Below are 17,934 nucleotides of genomic sequence, written 5' to 3' on the forward strand. Positions count from 1 at the left end.
AGAAGATATATAGTATATATATATATTTCTGGTGTTCTAGTGTTAAATGCACATTTGAAATCAGAGCGCCGCTCTTAGTGAATAGTTTCGCTTAATTTTAGTCTCCGATTCGCACGTCCCAATGCAGTGTGCAGCGGCAGCGGCAGCAGCAGTAGCAATAGCTGAGGCAACAGCAAATGGGGGGGCAAATGCAGGCGTAAAGTGCATGCTAAAGACGTGACCAAGACAGCAGAAACCAGAAATGAAGGCGACGTTTAACGAGGCGTATGCGCAATATGCTAGCAATTGGTCAGTAACCGCGTTCATATCTCTCTATGACAGCATAACAGGTACCCGAGCAGAGACAGACAGAGGCGCGGACTTTATATGCAAGACGTGTTCGATGACTCAAACAACCTGTCCGACAAAGCGACAGACATAGGATTGAAGACTCATCATAGCTGGCTTATCAGCGCACCGAAAAGTTTGCCCTGTAAACATGACCATAACTGCAGAGGCAATGGCAAAAGCCAAGAGAAACTGAAACTGAAACCCCAAATGGCAATTGCCAATTGGCAACTGGAGGGCTTGAGCCACGTCAGACACCGATAACACACACACACACACACACTTATTGCTTGGGGCCCAATTGGTCGTTGAACACGTTTTTCAATTTGCAGCTAAAATAAGTATGTGTGTGTGTGTGTTTGTGTGTTAAAGTAAAACAATGAGAATTTGTTGAAATTGTTGTTGCTGGCGGTATCTTTGGCATATTCTTGACCGCCTTTTGTGCAATAAAGTGGAGCAGCAACAACAACAGCAACAAATGTGTATACAATTAAAATTATTTATTAGTGCGGCTGCTGCTGCTGCTGCTGCTGCTGCTGCTCGAGGATCCCATCTTCAAGTACAGCGGCAGCGCAATTGGCCTCAACAGTAGCCAAGACTGAAAACAAATTCAAAGATGGCAGCAGCGGCGGCAGCAGCAGCAGCAGCAGCAGCAGCGGCAGCGGCACATTTGGCCATGCCTTTTTGGCCATTTGCCAGCTACTTTTGGTGGCTGCCACCCAACAGCACTAGAAGAACAAGCAGCCGCAGCAGCAACGGCAACGACAACGGCAACGGCAGCGGCAACGGCAGCGGCAACGGCAGCGGCAGCAAAAGAATAACAACATCACGTTGTATCCATCTACAACAGCCTCGGCCAAGTTGGCTTTGGACTAAAGCTTATTTATGTGCGTTGGCTGCGAAATATGGCGCACAATTTTTGGTTTTTGCTTATTTACTGCAGTCCACAAAAAGAGCAGCCAAAAAGCTAATTGGGTGGGCGGCACAAGTGCCGGCAGCAGCAACAACAACAGCAACAACAACAACCTCAGTCGAAGCAGCCAAAAGATGCAATATTTTTTTTGCATATTTAAGATAAAAATATTTCTTTATGCTAACAAGCTATATTTACTCTCTCACTCTCCCTCTCTCTGACTCCTACACACGCTCTCTCTTTCGTTTCCTCATTCTTTTGTGGCATCAATTTGGGCCACATTAAAGACCAAATTATATTGAAGTACAGTTATATAAGTATGTGACTTAACATATGTTATGGCATTCTGCATTGTTGTTGAACTTCTGTTATATGCATATGATATATCGATAAATATCGAAAGTCGAAAGCCATGTAATTTGAATGAAAACTTAACTGAAATTGAAATACAGCACACATATGTATCGATATATTGCATATCGATTCTCTCATTTTCTTCAAAAATTAATACCAATATATATATAATGTTTTATCGATAACTTACATGAATGAAGCAGTGAATATTTATACTGCCTCATCTAGACTGTAAACATCAATAGGTAAATCGTAAGCAATTGCGATAAATATCGATTGCGAACGATAACACAAAAATAACATCTTATTATGAAACACATAGATTTTTCTGCATTGCAAATCTCATGCAAATAAATAACTTTATAGAATTTAAGACACTGACGAAATTTGCAGCTTCTGACGATTCTTCCATCTGATTCTCACATCCCATCAACTGCAGTCGCATTCCATTTCTTACAACATCTCTGATCTGTGAGTGCAACTGCACTGGCATAATTTCTTATTTTCAGCGCCCGACAACCACCTGCAACTGGATTGAGCTGAATATTTACTTAGCCCGATTGACGGCAGACAAAATGGAGAGGGAAACAAATAAAAACCGAACGGGAGTGACAGAAAGAGTGAAAGAGAGAGACAAAGAGGGACAGAGAGGGAGGTAGTCTTCACATTCACATTCCTGTCGCTCAACCTAGCTGCCATAATAAAGATTGCAAATGTTTCAGATTTGTAAGAGGTTTTCTTTCTTATTCTCGTCTTGCGCTTATCAAAAGCTCAGCGAAGAGCGCAGCCTGAAAAGGCGAAAGAATGTTGAGCCAAATGTTTGAACACTCAGTAGAGCGCAATGATAAAGGTAAAGTCAGTGAACTCTCCACAAACACAAGCACACACGCACACACACACACAGAGAGAAAGAGAGATTTACTGTTTACATGCTTATCAGCATATTTTGGTAGCTTCAACTGATAATTGCCAAAATATTTTAGCTAATTTGCCGTGGGAAAATACCTAAATTATATATGTTAAATATATATTTGTCTATATATATAGATAGGTATATGTCTATGCAGGGGAATGCCCCAAATGAATGTGAATAAACTGCCATAAAATTCACTTTGATGTATTACCCTTAAGAGCGAGAAAATTTTCGTACAGCTGTTGATCTGCTTATTAAATGCGTTTGGAGCGCATCTTTCCTACCGAAATTAATTAAGGAATTGTCACATCAATCAGGCGCCCACTTGCCGACTGCCATTGTGCTTGTTTCACTGTTGTTGTTGTTGTTGTTGTTGTTGCTGTTGTTTTCAAATAAACAAATAAAATGCAGAAAATAGATTTACGAGTGTCGCGCAATTTATGACAGATGTAAAAATTGTCAGCGCTTTTTATGGCCCACGTTTTTGACGCTTGACTGAAGTCTGAAGAGCCGCCCGCCCCGTTGACTGACCACCAGCTGGCCATATCCATGGCCCTGACTGACTGCCTGAATGACAGCCCAGTCAGATGGCCGGAAAGCGAGAGCGAGAGCGAGAGGGAGGGGGAGAGTGAGCTCATCCACTCTCACCCACTGCTGCGCCGTCTATCCATTCTCAAGGCAACAAAGTTTAAAACACTTGCTTCTTGATAATGAGAAAAAGTTCTTTTTATATATTTCTCATTTCGTTCATTTTTCGTTCTTCTTCTTTTTGCTTTGTGCTGCATTCGAGACAAAAGTCTTGATGATGATTACAATGATCCTTGGGCTTGTAATGAGATATGGCCAAAGCACTTTCCTAAGCAGCATTATATTTAAGCACACACACAATCACACGCACACTCATGCACGCACATGCATGCATATACGTGTTTCTTGCAGCTTTCTTTGTTAAATGCACAGGTCTGCCTTTGCCTCGTCTTTCTTTTCTTTTCTTTTCTTTTCCTTTCTTTTCTTTTCTTTTATTTAGCTTTACAAGCTTTTGTTGTTCCAAGTTCTTCGGTGGAAAGGTAAGAAATACTTCTAATAATATTAATTAGGCTTGAATGCTTTTTTATAGCGCTCAATCAAATTGGTGTAAACAGTATATATCTATATATACATACATATATACAGCCATTCATATATACATATATACAATTAGTTTAATTATTTGATAAATTTCACTTTTTAATGTTGCGTATACTTAATATTTCTATTGCATAAGCACAATGAGTTAGTTTCCTATACAATTTGGCAAATCTAAGCTTACTTTTTTTCTAAATAATTATCAAAGAATATTTAGCTACGTTTAATTACGTTTTTGCCAAAATATCAGTTACCTAGAACAAAGTTTTGGCTTAAAAAAGAAAAGTTATATAAAGTGGTAACAATTTTTTTACTGCTAAAAAAAAGTAAACTAAACTAAACTAACTAAAAATGCAAACAATAAAATTAAATTAGGGAACAAAAAATTTTAGCCAAAATAAAATCTGAAATTCAATTCAAATTGAAAGCAAATTAAAAAATATATATGTACATACGTCCAATTTCTAATAAATAAATTTAGAATTTTACTCATTTTACTACAATAGCTATCGAGAAATGTTTAACTAGGAATTTTAGGATACTTTGAAGAAATATTGAATATATTTATGCTAATAAGAATATGAACATACTTATAATAATGTTAAGAATTCTATTAAAGAATTTCAAAGAAAAATGTATTTTTAAATAATTAGTTGAAAAATCTGAGCTCATAATAAAAATAATACAATAGAATTTAAATAAAGCACTTTGTAGATAAACGTGTATATTTTCTATTTATTGCAAATGACAATCGAAAAAACAGTCCATTGATAAAATTGCGTATACGTAATTTATTCCTTTGCTGCCACGCAGAACTTAAAATTTAAATAAATGGCACTGCGAACCATAAATTACGTGCGTTCTTAAGCAGCTCTAACAAAAGGTTCTTACCCTTCTTGAACTGCCATGGCAAATGTATCCAAAATATTCCGCATTACAACAAAAAGAAATAGTGGAGGAAGAAGCAGAAGAAGAGACACAGAAACAGAAAAGTTTTTCTTTTTTATGTTCGTTCGTTCGTCTATGCAAAAGAATCCGAGAAGTTGTCACACGCTGCAGTTTAATGTGAAACTAATGCAGAAAACTGTCAGCAATTGGATATACATATATATGTATACCTCTGTGTGCGTGTGTGTTTGTGTGTGTGTTATCCAAGAGTTGCCGTAAGACGAAAGGTTGCACGAAAGTAGAAGATGCAAATAATAAGAATGTTTTCGCCTTGCAGCAGACAAATTTTCAATTGCAATTTTTTGGTTTTGGGTTTTTTTTTTCAACTCAATTTGCAATTTGAAATTTGCATTTCTTTTGTTTATGTTTCTTTTATTTGTGTTAGTAAAATTTGTATATTTCTTTTATTTATGCCAAATTTTGTATTGTTGATCAATTTGCATTTTGCACTTCACTTGGACACATTCAACAATTTATCTTGTTGATTATTTTCAATTTTGGTGTAAAATATTTGATTTATTTACATTCTTTTTTTTTATTTTTGGTCGAGTCTCTTAAAAAATTCTAGCAAAAATGTTTGCTGTGTTATTTTTAGCGTCGGGCAATGAAACTAACAAAAAATTTTCACTCACATGTGGAAAATGCCGCTGCACGCACTTTTCATTTTATTTTCCGATATGTTGTTTTTGTTGGTGTTGCAGTTGTTGTTGTTTGTCACTTTCGAGTTTTTACCCTTTGCATTTGTGGGTATTTTTGTAGGGCGAGCGAGAGAGGCAGAGAGATAGAGCGAGTGGCCAAAGGAAAACTCGACGCGTTGCAATATTATTTCTATTATTTTTTTTTTCTTGTATTTTGTTTGCTTTTATTTTGTGTTTGTTATTTTTATAATTTTATTTTTATTTTTATTTTTTGTTAGGTCTGTTTTATTTTTAGCGTTAAATTTTCTGCGGTCAGCGATTTAAATATAACAACAGCAGCTCCGCATGGATTGCACTTTACTTGGACATGGACTTTAAAGCTGATGCTGATGCTGTTGATAATTCTTGAAAACTCGCGCCACAAATTTTGAAACGTATTATTTGGATTTCTGGTTTATTTTGAAACTTGGAACTTGGTTCTGATTTAGCATGTGCTTGGTATTCGCATAATTTTATTTGTATTCTTTTATCAGCGTTCACTTTTTTGTTTCTTGTTTCAGTCTGAAATTGTATTTCAGTTTTCAGTTACAGTTCAACCACATGCGATATCTTTGACGGCGGCTGACTTTAGTATTTGTTTTTTCTGGTTTCTTGTCCAATTCACCGCTCCGGCGTTCTGCTCACTTCGATGAACATCTTGTAACTATTTTCAAAAAGCGCACGAACGCAGCTGCAGAGCAACAATGACGCCGACGACGGCGACGACAACGACGACGCTGCGGAGCACACAAAAATCAAACCAGCAGCAGCAGGCAGACAAACGAAACCGAAACCGAAACAGAGACCGAGACCGAGACCACCGCACAACAACAACAACAACAACAACGACAATAACAGCGCCAACTCAAGAACACACAACAGCAGCAGAAGCAGCCAACAGCACAACAGCAGCAGCAGCAGTCGTCGTCGCTGTGCTTACGTGTGGCTGTGTGTGTGTGTGTGTGTGTGCGAGTGTTCTGTGAGAGCGTCAGAGAGTGTAATTTAAAGTTAAAGAGCCAAAAGCTAAAGAGAGCGCACTGCTGTTGTTGCTGCTTGTGCTTTTGTAAACGCAGGCCACAAGAAAAAAACGAAGCGTAGCATCCGTGTGCTGCGCTGTTGGCTACTGAAGAACTGAAGCACTGGCTGGCCGACCAGTCGAACCAGCCGAACCACAGCAACAGCAGCCGAAGCCGAAGTCAAATGACGGTTCGTGTGCGACAGCGACGTCGAGACAGCTTCGTGCGCTGCCAAAGAGCGAAATGATGATTACTTAAGCAGTGACTAACTAAACCAGCGTTAACAGTGTGCGAAGCGCACGAGCCAAACGAAGCGGCGTAACAAAGCCAGAGGCTAAACCGGCGTCGCAGTCACCGTCGCCGTCGCTAAAGCCCAGTTTCATATAACAACTGACTACACTGTATGTTTAGCTGATTCGGCTGCTGTGCGTCTGTTAGATAGCGCTGCACTGTTAACAGCTCCTCTGTTGCTTTGCCCTAACCTTATGTTATGACCATATGAAGCGTTCATGCATTTGATTAGCTACATCGATTTTAATGTCTCATTTAATTAGCTGGAATTGTCACAGCTAATGGGCTGGCAGTTATAATTAGTTGCACTTTGTGACAACTTTATCACTGGCTTTGACGGCCGCAAGCGAATTTGCTCATTAAAGCCAGACACTAGACGCCAGACGCGAGGCATGAGAGATGAGAGAGCGGCAACTATTGCAGCAGGGGCATAAGCGTACAGCAGAAATCCAGCCGAAGCCAGTGACAGGCAACAATGGCAGATGAAGTACAGTAAGCGCTTATTAAATGCGCTGAATGCAAATAAAACTTTTAAGCTAAATAGAAAATGGCGACTGAGGACCATAAGGACGAGCATCTGGGAGCATCGAGAAACAATGGCCGGAAATTCGCGCTGCGGAAGCCAAAAACAACAATAACAGCAAAAGCTGCAGCAACAGCAGCGTCACTTGGGAGCCCGTCAGTCGGCCACAAAAAGCAGCTGGGTCCCGTCCTTGCCCCACTCAAAGGATTTCGCCTGGCGCGGCACAAAACAAAGCGAGCGTATAATGTTGCGCTATAGAGCAGAATTTGGGGCAAGGATGGCATAGTGGAAAGGGGCGGACGACAGGGCTGATTGGTTATTTCTCCCCAGTCTTCAACTGGCTGCAAGTTTGACTCGCCCGCACCCCCACAGAGAAAAGTTATGAATTGTTCAAGCTGATTTTCATATAAAATATTTTATATTTTTTCTCGGCTAATGTTGGAAAAGTTGGAGTGCATAAATCAAAAGCTCTGCATGTCCATCTACTTCAGAAACACTTGCCGTCCCTTTCATGCAGTGTCACTTGGCATATTGATTAATGAGCCATGAGCAACTGCACATAGCTTGGCACTTAGCACGTGCTGGCCGGGTCCAAAGTCAGGTACAAGGACATCAGCAACGTAGAAGGCAACGGCAACGGCAAAGGCAACAGCGGCTACAAATGTTATTTATGGGCGCCTCAGAATGCAATTTGTTGTGGTCAACAAATCGCCATACAAATCGCGAATGAGAGATCATTAGAGAATCAGTGACAGACAAAGTGAGAGCAAGAGAGAGCGAGAGAGAGACAGGGGGAGTGACAAAGATGGGCGAGTGTTTTGCCCAAAAAATAAGCAGGACGGTAAGCAAGTTGATTAGTCACGTCCAAGGAATGCCGAAAATAAAAGATGCTCAGCACCCAAAAGGTGAGGTTCCATCCAGAAATCAAATGCGCTAAAAGCGGCCAAGAAATCAGCTTAAGCCAAATGGCGTTAATCCATGAATTATTGCCTAAAAGCATGCCAAAGCGCATTAAGTTTTTGACTCTTCGTTCTTGCCCGAGCAGGTAAACAGACAAACTGAAGGATGGACGGACGGACGGACAAACAGAGACAGACAACCGCAGGACAACAGCGACAACAATACCTACAACAACAACAGGTAGTTGTTGCTAGCTCATTTTGACGCGACCGAACATTTGATACCCTTGCAAAGGTTTGGGGATAAATTATTAGTGGAAGAATAAGCTTTAGGTAGATTCATTCAGTTTTTGTTAAAGAAAATTCAAGCTATTGGATATGTTCTATTTAATTAGGCGAGAAAAGGCGAAATAACGAGAAAGACAGGTAGAGAGAAAGAGAGAAGAGTAAGTGAAGGGAGAGAGTGACTGAGAGAGATATAGAGGGAGCGAAAGGGGGATATATCTATATCTATATATATATATATAGAGGGAGCGAAAGGAAGGAAGAGATATAGAGACAAAGAGATGGAGTCATAAAATGAGAGAGAGAGAGAGAGGGACAAAAACAGAAAAACAGTGAGATAGACAAAGATAGAGAGGGAGAGGCATATTGTGAAAAATATATATCTTAAAAGCGAAAGTGAAATAAAGAGAGTGAGAGAGAAAAACAGAGGAAGCAAGAGAAAAATAATATGGAAAAACAGATATCTAATGTTCGGCCAATATTAAACTTGATTAATTTTCTTTACAATAATAACAAATGAATCGGACAATAAGTGCCAGACAACATCATCTTAGCAAAATATGACATATTTATCATTATAATATACACATATACTCTGTATATAATATATAAACTAAATACATGATCTGGTTTTTTCTTTTAACCAACAACTGCTTATCGGAAAGAAGTAAACGTTTAAGAAAGCCCCCTCGCAGTATTGAAGATCCCCTCAAATGAAAAACAATTATAAAGACAAAGAGAGAAGATTGCTCTCGCGAGCCAAAGAAATGTATTACAAATTGAAAGTCGTTTAGGCATCGTTAGATTCAATGCGATGCCTCATACACGACTTGGCTGCCTTATCAGCTTGCCCCAAATCAATATACCCTTTGTTAGGGCAACAACAAGCACGCCAAAATAGCGACAAGCAACAACAGCAACAGTAACAACAATAATAATGTGAAGCAAAGAAAACATTAGTAATGTCCATGAAAGTGCCAATGAATAACATGGAACATACATTTGCTTTGCATTTGTATCTGTATCTCAAACGAACCAAAAAACGGAAAAAACGGACAAAGAAAAAAAAACGCAAGCAAGCAAAACAAAATAAGCCCAATTTTGACCGCACCCAAGAGCCGAGAGAGATCCAGCTCTATAAGGCAGATATTTTTGCCTGTCAGTCTTCCACGCTCTGTCTACCAGTGTGTGTGTGTGTGTGTGTGTGAGTGTCGCGAACTGTTTTTTTTTTTTATTTATATTTTTTTATGAGTATTGACATTATAATCAACGCCGTTTTCAATTTCAACAAACCTCCTCCAAGCAACAACAACAAAAAAGGTGCATCCCAAAACAAAAGCCAAAAAAAGTTCTGTTTGCTTTTTTGTTGTTCAATTTTTTTATCTTTTTTTTTTTCGTTCGTTGTTCAGGCTACTTTTCAGGTCGTTGGGCAAAAAATATGTAAATTATGGCTGCAAAAAAAAAAAAAAAAACACACAACTATGTGTTTTTGTATGTATGTGTGTTTGTGTGTGTGGCATGCGTCAGTCACCTGCGGTATTTCATTTTTGGTCGCCCGGTCTCGTTTTTATTGCTTCGATTGGGTCTCTGCGGCCTCGTTTTTACCCATTCAATACGCTGCATAGTTTTTGAACTTGAGCTGCAGCTCCCCAAAGGATTGTGGCGCCCGTTAAAAGTTATTACACGCTTCAGTTCGTCTACCCTTTGCAAATTGGGCAGCCTGTTGGAGCTGCAAAGCTGCTTTGGAGCGCTTGCCTTTACGCCTGTTGCAACTGCCACTTGTGGCATTTACATACTCTGCACAAGTGCATTACATAAATGAAAAATTGATATATTAAACAAAATTGAAAAGCATATTAAAACAACATCAAAACTAGTGGATGGATTAGGATAACCTTAACACTTAATAATGCTGAAGAATATTCGAGTTTATCTTCCAAATGTCTCTAGCTTTATTGAATTACTTAAAAAGTATTTCAATAAAACTTTACAAAACTAAAACTTTTTTATGATGGAGAAAAAATATATATAAAATAGGAAAAAATAAATTAAAAAAAAAAAAGAAATTAAATTAAAAAAAAAAAAAAAATGATGAGACATGTATATATATATAATAATATTTCTAGATATACTTTTTTATTATTTTTAATATTTTTTACATCTACAAATATTGATACACTTATTTCTTGATAGAAAAATATAGCAAAAAATTTTATATTTTCTTTAAATTACCAATTTTTTTTTCTTTAATGAAGTTTTTTAATATATATATTTTAATATATGGATTATCATTTTATAGTAATTATTATTATTATTATTATTATTATTATTATTATTATTATTATTATTATTATTATTATTATTATTATTATTATTATTATTATTATATATGTATATATATATTTCTTTTCTGATGTAGTTGTTTAATGTGTAAACTTGTTATATAACTTCTAGATTTAATTCTGCTTTGTTCACAAACATTTGTGTCTCTACTTGCCATATGTTGGGATTTGATATATGATTAAATCTGGTAAACAGAAAGATATCAATATACCTGAATACTCTGGCCTCGCCACACCTTTTGACAGTTTCCACTTATTGATAGCTATACCTATCTACTATCATATATCTACTAAGGCATATGATATAGCAGTCAGATGTTTATGAACATGTTTTCTTATTATGTGTAAAGCTTGAACTAAGTTTTAGAGCAAGGTACAATTTTAGTGGAAGAGTACTACAGTTTCAAAGTAGGATACAAAATATTTTTATTAGAGCAAGTGTTTTTGTACAACAGTTTTAGTACAAGAATTTCGCTCAAGGACTAAAAATATGATAGAACTGTCTTCAAACTTACTGTATACTTTTGCACTGTAGCCTTTGGTTGATGATAGACATTTGAGATAATCTCCGACTTATCTATTAAAATAGATGCAAAATGTTCCTATGGCAACTTTTAAGAGAAAGACCATACTATATTGTGTTATCTATTGTTCACTTTATTAGCTACACTGACTATGCTATACTATACTCTTCTATGAACATCATGAATCAATATTTAAATAGCTTGTACAATGTTTTAATGTCATTAGCTATTCTTGCCGTTCAAAGTTCAACACTACGAAACGAAAGAGACATTCTATGCAAATAAAAGTTGTAGCATTTATTGCACACGCTTGAAGAATTTGTTGGATTGATAGTTCGTCCAGTCTTCGGTTGCCTTAATTGAATACCTATGCCAAGTGCTGGCAAAAACACAAGCCCCGTGCTCGAGTCTCCTCTGTCATTCGACAGCACTCAAATGCAGCTGTGCTGAAATGCAGGGAGAAAGAGTTGGATTACAGCAGCAGTCGTCTACAAATACGTAAACGAATACAATTACCTGTAGATAGCAGACACACTCAGACACACACATGCGCATGCAAGGTGTCGTATGTATGAGTATGTGTGTGTGCTTTCTGCTCCACCCTAGAAAACCCAACCCAACCCAGCCCCAAAGCACAGCCACTTCGGTCAACGCTCATCTGTCAGCGGCAACGTTCCATTTCGAGTCTGAAGCGTCCGATTCGGACTCGGATTCCACATATGATTCTAAGCTGGAGCCAATGTGTGCATTAAATGTCAATAACCATAACTTAATTCATTTGGATTTGGTTTGTCTTTCACATGGCTGAACGTTCATCGCCCCACTATCGCACCCAAGCAGTTTGCATCGGCCACAAAGGTCAACTCGCTCTCTCTATGTGTGTGTGTCTGTTTGTGTATGCTCCCTCGCCTCGGCCCCCTTCACCCCTTCTATATCAGATAGAGGTATCGTTGGCTGGCTGCTCTCCAGGCATATTGAAATTGAATAAGCACACTGCAGTGGACTAAAATATTGACTCGACTGCAGTTTTGGGGCGAACCATAAATCACACTGATTGTCAGCACGCCTGGGTTGGGTTCTGTATCTGAAGGGGAGGGCATCAGCCGGTTCCCACTATCAAAATTCTCGACTCGAGCTATTTGATAACATTTTAGGCTAATTGTGCGTTTGCCAAAAGCCAAGGATTATAAAGCAAATTCGGAACTAATTTGTGCACAATTAAAATGCATTTAGTATTGACAGAATGTTTTCAAAGTTTGAATAAACTGTGGAGAGAAATTCTGCAGATATGATTAAGTGTACTTAGATGTTAGAATATTAAAGTATAACATGTTTGATGTTGATGGCTGAAGTCAAAGAGAGGAGCAGCATTAAGTGCATTGAATTGTGATTTTTACTTGAGCTTTTTTCTAACAGAGCTCCTCTATATGATTCTCATCGAATGTATGTAAGATTTATTCCTAGAAATAAAATATGACAATTTAAGTTACTTACTACTAAATCTCATAACGGGTGTTTTTTTCCGGGTACTACTAGCTACTGCACTATATGTATGTAATTATACACATATATATGAAATATTTCTTGCTGTTCGCCTTATGATTCTTGTTCTGCTCATTGAGCAACTCTAATAGCTGGTTGTTTGAAATTTTAAATTTAGAATCAAAACTAAGTATTCTTAGTCCGATATTTGTTATTTGCATACATTTAAAAATGATTCTTTTGATGGGAACCTTTTCAAATAATAACACAATGAACGCGGAAGTTATGCAAGAATGAATTTGCAATAGACTGAAGATTGTAGAAAAATGGAAAAAGAACAGAGCAACATATGTGTGTGTGTGCTTTGAAGACATATATTCATAGGTGTTTATGTGTGACCATGCAAGTAGCTAAAAGTACGGCGGTTGACACTTTATATACGCTATACGTGTATAGCATAATAAATGCTAGAAAATTAGAATTTGAAACTAAGTTTATAAATTTACTTTATATGCAAATAAAAAATAAATTGAATTTGAAATTTTTGCCTAATACATACTTTTACGAAATGTAACATATCCTGAAAATCATAGTAGAAATAGCATACAACAAGTCCTAAACTCTAAAATTGTAAAAATATTAGGACACACAATAATCTAAAAAAAATTTAAAGCTCAAGAAGGTAAATTAATGTATTTAATGAACTGTGGAAATAAAAACAAATAAAATAATAAAGAAACAAGTAAGAAAACTCTAGTCGAGAGTGCTCGACTAGATACTACCCTGAACCCAACAAATAAAAATGCTCATTTAGTATGACTGAAATTTCAATTTCGATGTATTTAAAAATATAAATAAAATACCAAACTCATTTAATAAAATATAAAAATATTTTGAAATAATTAAAAAAAAATTAACATCAGTTGCATCGACCGGGATTCGAACCGCGACTCCTCGGTCGAGCGTCATGCTGCTAACACACTAGGCCACCTCACTCCTGCTAGTGGCGCTGGCAAAACTCAAATAGATTCACTGCTGCAGCGCCATCTACCAAAACTAAATGAAACTAACTGCTGATGTGATTCTAAGAATCTGCTAGAATAACCAAACTATTAAAAACGCACATAAAGTATAGTTAAAATTTCAATTTCGGTGTATTTAAAAATATAAATTAAATAGAAAACGTATTTATGAAAATATAAAAATATTTTGAAACAATTAAAAAAAAAAAAACATCAGTGTTGCACCGATCGGGATTCGAACCGCGACTTCTTGATCGAGCGTCATGCACCTAACACACTAGGCCACCCCACTCCTGCTGGTGGCGCTGGCAAAACTCAAATAGATTCACTGCTGCAGCGCCATCTACCAAAACTAAACGAAACTAACAGCTGATGTGATGTATTTGTTGTAGCTGCTGCACGTGCGTTTGTTAATTAGCCAAATATTTGATTATTTTTTATTAATTTTTGACTGAACGGAATTTAATGAAACTTTCAGCATGTGATCTACATATTATATTGAATATTTGAGAAATTTGAAAAAAGAAAAATCATTCACAATTAGCTATAGAGGCACCTGATTTGAACTTGAATGTTTTTACTCGATAAAAACATAACGGGATTATTTATCGAATTTTAAAAGCAAACTCGACGTCCGCGCTGTATATACGGTCATTTTAAAAAAAAATTCAAGTCTCTAGCTCTTATATCTTCGGAAATCGACGCGTTCAAACATACGGACAGACGGACAGACGGACAGACGGACGGACGGACAGACGGACAGACGGACAGACAGACAGACGGACAGGGCTAAATCGACTCAGCTCGTCGCCCTGATCAAGAATATATATACTTTGTGGGGTCTGCCACGCCTCCTTCTGCCTGTTACATACATTTCAACAAAACCATTATACCCTGATTTCCCATTTTCAATGGGTTCAGGGTATAAAAAAAACAATAATTATAATAATACTGATAATGATAATTAATATTTAATTATAACTAAAATGTCGAAACAAAAATTGAATGGGGATATAAAAAATAAATAAATAAAATGGTACAAATTAGAGCTTGCTTTCTTAAAAAAAAAAAAATAATAATAATAAATTTTAAAAAATTATTGTATAATTTTAAAATTTTTCTTAAATGCAACAACTTGTTGCTGATTGTTTGTTGTGTTGTTTAGCAATAATCATTTGGCATTTATCCACAATTCTCTCTCTTTCTCTCTCTATCGCTCTCCAGCTGTGGCCATCAAAGTACTTATTTAATTAGGCACGATTTGGCTGGAATAGCCATGGACAGAGCCCATTGTTTCAGATCTGTCCGCCCACCAATTGTCCAGGTTCCCATTGTTAGAATAGCTTTTGCTGTTGTTGTTGTTGTTGCTATGTTTGTTGTTGTTTTGGCGTCTTCTGCTGTCGTTGCGGTCGCTCGTTCAGCAATTAGTCTGCGCGCATGCGTCGCTGGCTTCATTGTCAACTTCAGCTTTGTCGTCGACGTCGCTGTGGTTGTTGTTGCTGTTGCTGTTGCTGTTGCTGTTGTTGTTGTCGTTGTCGTTGTCGTTGTCGCTTTCCCATATTCAAAGTATCGGGCGTAGTAAAAAGTTAATTAAATTCAATTAAAATGCGTCGCGAGTCTTCGATAAAATGTTATTCGCATTTCAAGGTTAATTCGACAGACGCTTTGACGCTTTGAAGAAGTGCCAACTTGCTCAAGGTTTTCTCAATGGAAAAAGTGAGCAAGGGGCGGGGGCGGGGGCGGGGCATGGACATGTCGAATTTTATGCGCTGCAAAGTTCATTTGTTCCGCAACATTAATGCCACATCTAAGCCTTAGCCGGCCACAAGGTGAAGCACACAGCGAGCCAGACATTGAGCTTTAGGCTCAACAGCAGCAGCAGCAGCTGCTCCATTTTAGTTGCATGTTGCATAAATACGAAATTAATACTAGAGCCGAAAAATAATAATCATAAAAGCGCTGGCAATGTAATAAAAATTATGTTGCTGCCACACAAAATGTCCAGACAGCTGGCACTTCATTCTGTGAGGCACCACCCGCTCTGACTTCTTGCCACGCGAGTGGAGCTCATGCGGCGTCAGCTGCGATGGCTGCCGCTTAATGAGTGAATAAATGAATGGCCAGCACGCTGCACGCTTCCCCATGGCAAGGTGTCTCTGTGTGTGGGTGTGTGTGTGTGTGTGTGTGTGTGCGGCATGGGGCCATGCGGCCATGAAGCCACTAACAAAGCATTTAATGCTTTTATTTGCGGGTGGCAGGCCTGAAACTGACGACGTGGTTAAGGCTCTCGCCCTCGCCTCGCACTCCCCCTCGCCATGCCCGTGCAACATGTTGTTGCTCCAATTATGGCTTGACGCAGGCTCAGGCTGCTGGGATGTTAAAAAAAGAAAAGAAAACAGAGAGAGAGCGAAGCAAAAGAAAACTGAAAACACCAACAACAAAATGGCAAAGAATTTAATTAAATTAAAGTTTCTCTGATTGAAAAGCTTTTACATAATAAATGGCTTCGGATTCTGTGGACCGACTCTGTATAAAGTAATTTACTGGAGAAAATAATTAAAAATAAATAAGTAGAAAATATAAATATAAAATTGATATGTATTGAAAATAAATGGAAAATGAAAAAATGTATATATAATTAATCATTTGATTTGTTAAATTAAATAGAACTTAAACAACCAGAACATATATGCAAAATTTTGAGACGCCAGCTCTAAAGATGTGAATTATATAATTTCATAAATGATTTTCGATCAGGTCTACAATCGATTATTCATCGATCAGACTTCAAAACAAAATTTGAAGTCTGTAGCTCTTATATCTTCCGGGATCGCAGGCAGTCAGACAGACAGCTAAATTGCCTCAACTCGTCGCACTGATCAAGAATATATATACGTTATGGGTTCTGCCACGCCTCCTTCTGCCTGTTACATGCATTGAACTAAAACCTTAATACACTGATTTTCCCTTTTCAATGGCTTTAGTTACAATAATATACAATATTTATATACAATATTTATATTTATATATGGTTCTAGCTCACATGTTGAATGACTCACAGCTTGAATATAAATTAGATAATAACTCAATAAATTCTTGATGAGTTTTGCAATACTTTAGACATACATGTGCATGCTATATAATCTGAATATATCTTTGTCACATATCAGACGACTTTCAGTTCTTAGCAAGCTGATCGCAGGTCGCCTGGCCACACTCAATTGTGTGTTCATTACGAGAGAGTGCACCAGCTTTATTAGTTGGCCTGCTTTTTGTGCGCGGTGGCAGAGGCTGCCACAGAGAGTGGCACGAATGGGAGGCAATAGGCGGGCGCAGCAGCAATGGGCAATCAGAAGATGCCTCTCAAGAAACTACAGAAGAACACCAGATAATGATGATGATGCTGACGATGATGCTGACGATGATGATGATGATGATGCCACAGAAATAGAAGTTGCGACTATGGCCAGCGATGTGGGCAGCAGGGACTGAAGCACTTCAAGGCGCTGTCTGACTTGTTGGCTTTGTTTAATGTCTGCCCAACGTTTGTTTAATTTGTCTACTTTGGCTCGTTTTCTTTTTGGGTCATGCAAAAAGGCATTCTTCAGCATACACTCTGCATACTGTGTACACATACATATATATGTAGATATATATATGTATATATAGTCAAGATTTTCTAGACAGTTTCATAAACGGCCGAGGCGCTACAATTTGATACAATATTTGCATTTTGTATCTGTGAGGCTGTTCAGCGATAAGAAACGCTACCAGACCAGACCAGGCCAGGCCAGGCCAGAGCAGAGCAGTGCAGACCATCAGCTTATCAAAGCCCCTGGTGCCGGCTGCAAATCTAAAGCCCGAAAAAGACAACAACAGACGATGACGATAAAGAGGAAGAAGACGAAGAAGACGAGAAAACAAACGTAGATAGCAGCAGCCGTTTGGCACTCTTGCACGAAGCACTCGCAGGTCCATAGGCAAAAGGGCCGTCGGCTATTAGCCATAAATTTGCTTTGTGGTCCAAATACTGTCAAGAGGCCTTGCCTCAAACACAGACCAGAACCTTGTCTATCACGAGCACCTGGAGAGCAGATAAGCAGGCAGGCAGGCGCGGCAGCTAATCAGCTAGTCGGCATAGTGGTTGCATATATAGATATATAATTGTTACGATGATAATTTTTAAGATATACGAATAGAGAGGAATGGTATAGAATGAAAAATATATTAATATTATTAATAACAAGTAAGAAAGCTCTAGTCGAGACTGCTCGACTACGAGATCCCCTGAAC

General features: G+C 38.0%; 1 protein-coding gene across 7 annotated transcripts in view; it reads right to left on the reverse strand.

Moving 5' to 3' along the window:
• LOC108609665 (uncharacterized) overlaps positions 1 to 6,436 on the reverse strand; it is a 50,426-nt gene extending 43,990 nt beyond the window's left edge. Inside the window, exon 1 of one of the 7 annotated variants that reach the window (XM_089464981.1) lies at positions 4,524 to 6,436. The gene's annotated coding sequence lies outside the window, so the exon portion shown is untranslated. The remainder of the gene's footprint in view (positions 1 to 4,523) is intronic. The other 6 variants (XM_089464982.1, XM_089464984.1, XM_089464980.1 and 3 more) reach the window with 6 other exon arrangements.
• Positions 6,437 to 17,934: the final 11,498 nt, after the last annotated feature.

The sequence above is a fragment of the Drosophila arizonae genome, chromosome 3, assembly GCF_054131065.1.
Source record: "Drosophila arizonae isolate 15081-1271.41 chromosome 3, UAZ_ARI_1.0, whole genome shotgun sequence".
Lineage (NCBI taxonomy): Eukaryota > Metazoa > Arthropoda > Insecta > Diptera > Drosophilidae > Drosophila > Drosophila arizonae.